At 50.0% G+C, this 8082-nt stretch overlaps 1 pseudogene; it reads right to left on the reverse strand.

Annotated features, from left to right (window-relative positions):
* Positions 1–3352: 3352 nt before the first annotated feature.
* The window catches only part of LOC119457347 (uncharacterized), a 24175-nt pseudogene continuing 19445 nt past the window's right edge, over positions 3353–8082 (reverse strand).

Below are 8082 nucleotides of genomic sequence, written 5' to 3' on the forward strand. Positions count from 1 at the left end.
TGTGAGCTGTACGGTCGAGATCTTCACAGCAGCGTATGTTATCCACGGACTGCGCTTTTTTGACCAAGGCTGATTCAGGACCCCTTTAAGAATACTAATAAAGTTAGCTGCGGAAAGAAAAAAAAACAAGTTCTCTGGTTGCTGAAATAAAGCTTTCAATTATCGCAGGGCCAACCGAGGAACTGATTACCATTCTACTTGAAAGCTTTTTCCTAACTGGTAAATAAAAAATCCCATATAACGTTCTATATGCTGTATGCGCTAGGACCCGCCGCGGTGGCTCTGTGGCTAAGGCGTTGCGCTGCTGAGCACAAGGTTCCGGGATCGAATCCCTGCCGCGGCGGCCGCATTTCGGTGGAGGCGAAATTCTAAAACACGATGCAGGCGAAATGCAACAACGTCCGTGTGCTTGCGTTGTAGTGCACGTTAAAGAAGCCCAGGTGGTCAAAATTAATCTGGAAACTTCCACTACGGCGTACCTCATAATCAGAACTTGTTTTGGCTCGTAAAACCCCAGAAAAAATGCATGCGCTATGCAAAATGCCTTTAACAGGTCACGATCAAGGTAGCGTCAGAATATAAAGTCATTTTTTAATTTATTTGCTATATTTACTGAATATACCCTAAGGCGTTTTCTACGGTGAACTAAGGCCCTCGTCATATTCTGTCATTGCCGTGGAGCTTCTTATTGCATTGAAACGGGGGCTGTTCAGTCTGTTCCTCTTTACAGGGTGACTTCAACGCGCAGACAGCTACTACAAGTATGTCTTTCATCAGACATATATAGAAACAGGCATGTAGAAGAATTTATGACACCTATTAGTAGATTCGTATGATAGCGAAGCGAAGTAAAAGACGTTTCCTAAGAATACCCTTAAAGTGGTCGTGAGTTAAATCCATGCAGCCAAAACAGTGCATGTACTTCCATGACACGCGGGTAGTGATTAACATCGAGCTCTTAAAGTGGTTCGTGAGTTAAATCCATGCAGCCGAAACAGTGCATGTACTTCCATGACACGCGGGTAGTAATTAACATTGAGCAATAAGGTTTAAAACGCCGGTAATAGTTGCCTCCTTTATTTATGACTTGGGGCTTCCCTTGAAGTTGATCTTAACAGGGCTCGCCACAGCGCTGTCTTTAGCGCTGTCCTTCGGGCTGGTCTCAACACTATCTTTGCCCTGATTAGCATCAGCACTTTCCGACCCCGACAACTTGCGCTTCTTGCCGGCTGATTTCTTAGACTTGGACAGTTGTCTTGAACCCCTCTTTTTTGTGTCCGTGAAGGCGACGACCATTTATGCTTCCTTTTCTTTTGACCAGACCGCTCCTTGCTCAATGAATGCTGCGCGTGTTTTTCACTAAGTGACTGAGTGTCGATGGCGGAATGCGCAGCCTGCTCTCCTGAAATTTTTACACCCCCTTCAGTCGGCTGCGCTACAAACGTTGCAGGTTCGGGGGTGGCAGCAAGGCCTTGTCTGCTTTCCATTGTGCCTGCTGCACCAGCGATGCTTGTCTTTACGTCACATTCGGGTAGATGCAGCACTGCAGCCGGTGGAAGCGGTACGGCGCTTTGTTTTCTGTCCCTTTTCTTTGCCGCGTCCTTCGCAATCCTGGCGTCGCCTTCTGGCGGTCGCACCGGAGGCAGTGGAAGCGCCACAGCAGCAGCAGTGGAACTACGCCTTCTCTCCCCTTTGTCTGCCGCTTTCTTGGTATTGTTCGCTAGCGGTAACTGCGCATCGCGCTTTCCAGATTCGCAGTTGCCTAGAGCTATTTTCTCAGCAAAGCCGGCGTCTCTTGGGGAGAGAGTGCCCAACGCGGTGTGGACATTGCCGATAATCTTTCTAATCTCTTCAACGTCCTCCTTGGCAAATACCGATACCGGTACGGCGTCGATGTTGGTTTCGTATTGAGGTAGCTTAATCTGAATGGTTGAAGAAGCGTCGTCCAGCAAGCCGGCTTCCGAGGTCGCATCTCGGGATGGGGCCCGCGATGAGTGGAGTCCGAACTGCTGGTCGAGGAGCTCGTTGAAGTTCTCGCTGTAGCGGGGCGTCGTTATCACGTCGGGGGCGAACGAGACCGACCGCTCCGTGGTGCCCACCATCTCGCGTGGGTCTATCGTCTCCGCCACGGTCACGGTCTCGCCACGACTCGCTCCAACAGCGACGCTACCTTGGCCGCTGTGGCAAGGCTCGGCTGGTCAGGCAGGGCGCTCAAGGATCGCCCCTTTCTCGACGCGTAGCCACACTCTCGCAGCAGAGCTCGGTACTCGCGATTGGCCGCCTTGTCCTCGGGTAACCACGTCATTGCTGGTGCCATGATCTTTTCCCACGGGTGGACCGTGAGAAGGGCGAAGAGGTATGTAGGAATGAAACTGACTGCAGCCACGATGATCCAGATTCCAAACAGTTTAGCGAAGTAGCTAAAGTGAACGCCCCTGTAAGCTTCTGGGGATGGCTGCACTACTTCAATCACCAGCAGCATGGTTAGTTGAAGAGGTACTCCAAAGGTCCAGGATAATCGCGTCATTAGGCTCGGATAGTGACCCGTCATTGTGTGATAGTCCACCATGACGCGGTGAATACGTAAATCCGCACAATGACCAGTACTTCTAACAAAAGAGACAGCGCGGCAATAACATCAATGTTAGGCAGCAGCAGCTTGATAATATGTGGACCAGAGGTAGTGGTCAGACAAAGTCCGAGAAAGTAGAAGCAGAAGCAGGCAGCTAGACGCAGCTCGTTCCGAAACTTTGCAAATCCTGGAAATTCAAACACGACAGCTTCGAGAACAACTTCAGGACCTATCATCATGTATCCGAGGGCGTTAGCTAACAACCAGGTGAAATACACTGGCACCAGAACCGCGTCGTATCCAAGATTGTGAGGGTCTCGGGCATTATCACATGCTCGATATCTACGCTTTCCAAGATGTGCTCAATGTCCGTGTCCTTAACAGAAGACAGAAAGCCAACGTGCGCGTAGAAGAGGAGTCCGTAGAGTAGCGAAGATATCAGTTGCATTAGAGCTACGATGGTTGAAAATGTTCCTATCTTGGTCTTGAATATATTGAAGCGCGCGACGCTCAGGAATCCGCCGCTGAAGATGCCGATGTTGCTTATTGTCACCTTCAGTGCGTCCCGCCAAAGTTCGTAGCTGACGACTCCTGACAGCGGTGCCCTAACTAAGAGATTCATTCCGCGATCACTGTACTTTAGTGCTAAAGAATTCACGAGCATCAGTATCAGCGTAGTGATGGTCAGGGAAGCGATAACGTACACTGCGTATTCGGCGTTCTGCAGGCCGTTCTTGGTGGCGGCGAAGACGAGGAGCCAGAGAGCCGCCATCGCGATGGCTATCTCCGGGTGAACCACGTCGTGGCCGTCCGCCGATAGCCGGAGAACCCTGGAGTCGAAAGAAGAGACGAGTAGCGCTCTGCGTACCGTTGTCGCAGCCGACCGCGCTGAAGTTGCTGTAGACGGACTCGGGGACGAGCAGCGTGGTCGAGCCGTTCGTGACCGGCCTCCCCTGCGTCCTCGCGCGAGTGCGGGTAGCGCTGCATTATGTGTTCCTGCACGCTGCTGCAGAGCACCATTTTCCTCATGGGCACGTAGCACGAGTCCGAGGGCCGGAAGTGACTGCAGTCGGCCCACGGCAGAGTAGACCGAAACAGGCTGGCCAGGAACCGGTCGAGTAGGAGCACTCAGTCACGAAGATGGTCATGCCAAGCGTGAAGTAGAAGGTCATCGTGTGGCCCAGTCCCCGCATGCCCGGCACAGTGTCGAAGATTCCGATGTTTCCGGCACCCGTGAACTGGCCGAGCACGCTCTCCAGTTGCATCACTGGGATCGCCACGCTCACCGTGAGCGTCGTGTAGGCGATCACGAATGGGCTCCGCCGTGGATGAAGAGGAGTCGAGGCAGAGTGAAGATGCCGTTCTTGCTCGCGATAACGGCGGCGAACGTGAGGAACTGCTGAGTGCGGCTCTGGTAGCGGGCGGCGATCCGCGGCGTTCATTGCGACCGCCTGAAAGCCCAAGCTTCTTCTTTCTTCTTCTATTCTTCTTCGTCTATAGATCTACTACTACTACGTTCGCCAAGCCACTTGTCGGGTATTGGTCAGCCAATGCCCCTTTGGGTCAATTATTATCATTAAGAGAAGAAATGCAGCCGCCTTTAGCGATTTATTTGGCTTCGAAATAGTTACAGTGACAGCAGCAATCTCCCACAGTGAAGACCACCATATGATTTTGATGCGAAGTATGAAATGGCCCATTGAGTGAAAAGCCGGCACCTGTCGTCTGAACAAGCACAAAACAGCACCTATACTCCTAGTGGTTGCGAATCCATGTCACGAGCGCGTCTCGACGTAGTAGAGCGGGCGAAAGGGAACACCTGCTGCCCCGATCGCCTTCCAGCAGGTGGCGTGAGGAAGAGGGCATCGCCGCGACGCCATGTTCCCCTCACTCTCGCTAGCCTGTATCCGCGCGTTCCTTGTCCGCGCAAACGCTCGCCTGCGTTTAACTGAGGCCCAATAAGGCCAAATCAAAACGCGCCAAGCCGTTGTTCAGGCGTCCCAACGAGCTTGTTGTTCCTAATTTCGCAATTGGAAGGGCCAGTCAGCGGCGTTTAATTGGATATTAATGCATTCACATTCGCAACTCATAAGTGCTTAGGTGTCCTCGGTATTTTATGCTTTCCTTATGGGAGAAGGACAAGACGCTAGCGATTATATGGTTGTTTGTTGGAGGGGGGGAGCCGCAAAGGCATGTGGTCGTAGACTGTACAATAATAAAGCATATTCAGAAAAAAAATTATTATGTTTATTATATTGCTTTGCTAAGTATGCCTTTAGAGCATTAAGGCGAATAAAGTTGTGATTTATATAAGTTATGCTTCAAATTCTTTGTGATGTAGGCTATTTCCTTTCTGCATAACATAGTAATGCTTCGTAGCTAGCTATCTATTTAGTATGCCCACCAAGTGGCTGAGGTTGTCTGCCTGCGTGGGCAGCTATAGGCATGTGCTCGTGGTCACAGTGCCGTCGCGGTCATTACATTTTGGTCATTCCAGCACCGTGATCCGACTCTCGTCATGACGTCATCGTCAGGCCTCCTATACGTATACAACCAAGAGGCCCAAGTTGTCTATAGCTTGGGCTCGTGGTCGCGATGCCGCCTTGGTCTATCGTCGTCATTTTAGCTTTGTCATTCAAGCCCCGTCATCGTCAAGCCGTCGCCGTCATACCGTCGTCGTGCATTCGTTGTCACGCCGCGGTGATGATGTCATGGTCGTTTTATCGTCGTCATTCCAACTTCGCCATTCAACTCTCGTCATGCCATCGTCGCCACGTCGTCGTCATGCCATTGTCCTCATGACGCGTCGTATCACACTACCGTTTTACTATCGTCATCCAACGATGGGCGTCACTCCTTGTTTGACATGCTATCGTAATCTTGCTGTCGCCATTCGATCGTGATTATGCTGCCGCTGACATAACATAGTCGTCAGATAGTCGATATCATGCACACATTGTCATACCGTCGTCGGCATGCTGTTGCGTCATCGTCTTCATTGGAGCTTCGCGATCCACTTCCGTCTACCGTCGTCGTCATACATTCGTCGTCATCTCATATTTGCCATGGTGTCGTCACGCTTTCGTCATCATACTGTCGTCATCATTCAAAGAATCAACACCTCGTTCTCATCGTGCCGTCGTCGGTAAACAGCCTTTCGTCATTCCGTCGTGGTCATTTATACGTCCTCAGTGCGTCAGCGTCACGCAGTCGTCGTCACTGCCGACTTTGGCAAGTTAGTGCCATAGAAAAAGTTAGACTATATCGAAGTATGCCGCAATTAGCCGAAGGAACGAGAGTCTCAGAATGACCTCTACACATCTTAAATCGTAAGATGAGTTCTGCCGTAATTATGTTTCTTCGTCCTATGGCAATCTTGAAACTTGGAATGATGATCGTCCGTGAGAATTTAAGTTTGTCTAATTGGCCATTCCAATGCAAAAACTTCGACTGCTTTGACCAACTTGTGGTTTAACAACTTTTTAGGCCAGCGTTCCAGGATTTTCTACTCCGAAAGCGGCCAGTCGTCAACACGGGCCAGCGCGGTTGTGATCGACGCTTCCTGTGTGCGCTGCCATCGGAGGACAGCGGCAAAGCACGTGTTCAATGGTTACCTCACTGCCGCAGTGGTTGCACGCCACACATATGTTCCCTTTGGATGCGGAAGTCATGACAGTGAAACAAGGGATCTCGTGAAAGCCATGTCAAGCCACAGTAGCCAAAGTACTGTTGTCTCGGATCGGGACTGTTCACGTGGAGGACGAAGTCGAAGACGTGAGTCCAGTCGATGCAGACGTGTGTGCTGGAAACGATAGCTGTGTTCCACAAAACTGTCTAGCATCATTCGGTAGCAGCCACAATTTCGTTCCTACATCAGTTCTTGACAAAAGGCATAGCTCCCACTTATTCTATTTTGTGTGTCCTTGCTTTATTTCTCCGCTATTCTTTCAGTTTTTCTTTCGCTTAACCCTTCCCCCAGTGTAGGGTAGGAACCGAAATTCCCTCTGGTGAACCTGCCAACCTTTCTCATTCCATTTCCCACTCTCTCTGGAAGACGAGGCAGATTGATAGAAACAAACACACTTCGATGACGACATATGTCTTCGTCAGCCTGGCGAAATGACGGACAAGGCAATCCCGATTTTAGTAAAAGCTTATTCCTACAGAAAATACCACTATAATGTGAGTTGAATAATAATTCGATGACCGTTATATTTCCCATTTTGTGATCCCAGTGCAATGATAATAAGTGTACAAAAGCATAACAAGTATTCGACGCACATGTTGAAATATGTATCACCGTAGCTTTCAAGCAGCAGGTAATAAATCATATGAAACTTCATCTTCTGCACCGTATTCGGCTGCATAGCGATTACATGCCTCCCCTGCAAGACGGGCAGACCCCCCACCACGCGACCCGGCGAGGTCGGGGATTGCACTATCTCCGGGATTGGCCCAAATTACTATGGCACTATCTCTATGATGGCCTACTTTATTCGGAGGAAAAGGAGAGAGAAACGAAGAGGGAAATGAAGGGAGCTTAACCAAGGACGTGCCCGGCTGGCTACCCTACTTGGCGAGCGGCAAAGGGGAAGAATAGATAAGGAAAGAAAAGACATATAATTATTCGGGACGCAATACTGGGTCATCGCGCCGCGCGAAAACAGGACGCCGGTGTCCTTGCTGTTCCACGAACATGCCGAAGACGCTCAATATAGTGAATAATGAAAATATATAAATTCACTAAAGCAATACTTACTATAGCAGACCAATGATAATCACAGCTTCGATGGCTTCCATCTTGACAGTAGTGGAAGGGATCTGAATTTTTTTTCGTTTCGAATGTGCTGTCATCCTTATAAACTGCAGGGTTAAATAGGCGGGCTCTCGCCGGCCTGATACGGAAAGCGGTCGTGTGTTAATTTTCCTGGCACTGAGAGTGCCACGAAAATTAATGACCCCTGCTTCCAAATACTAATGCTATTAGGGATTAGCTATGCTTGCACGCAGGTAAACAATTATTTGTGTTAGAACAAAGCTAACCGTTAACAGTGGCATTTGATACAAGAGCTACACTCGACGAGCAATCTTTTCATAGCGGCAGCCGTTACCGCCGGTTTTGTGCAACGAGCGAGGACGCCGGAATACGCCTGGGGTGCCTCCCAGCGTCGAATCGATTGGAGCGAACGCTCGAGAACTGGCCTAGTTAAAAGGCTGCTTTACCTCAGATCACTGTGTCTTGCCCAAGCATGGCACCTGACCAATCTTATAACGGGGACGCGGGACTGCGTTTCATTCCCAAGGAGCTAGTTCACGCCTTTATTGAAGCCCTTGAAAACATTACATCTATGTATGTTTGTCGGGGTACTAAGAGAACTACGAATATTCGCTGTTTTGATATTGACACAATGATGTGGGGCTCACGCACAGCGGGACTCTGCGCGCAAAGGTCGGCGCCATGAAAGACGACGAAGCGCGTAGGCTGCACGTTTTCTTCTGGCCCGCCATTA

The sequence above is a fragment of the Dermacentor silvarum genome, chromosome 7, assembly GCF_013339745.2.
Source record: "Dermacentor silvarum isolate Dsil-2018 chromosome 7, BIME_Dsil_1.4, whole genome shotgun sequence".
NCBI lineage: Eukaryota > Metazoa > Arthropoda > Arachnida > Ixodida > Ixodidae > Dermacentor > Dermacentor silvarum.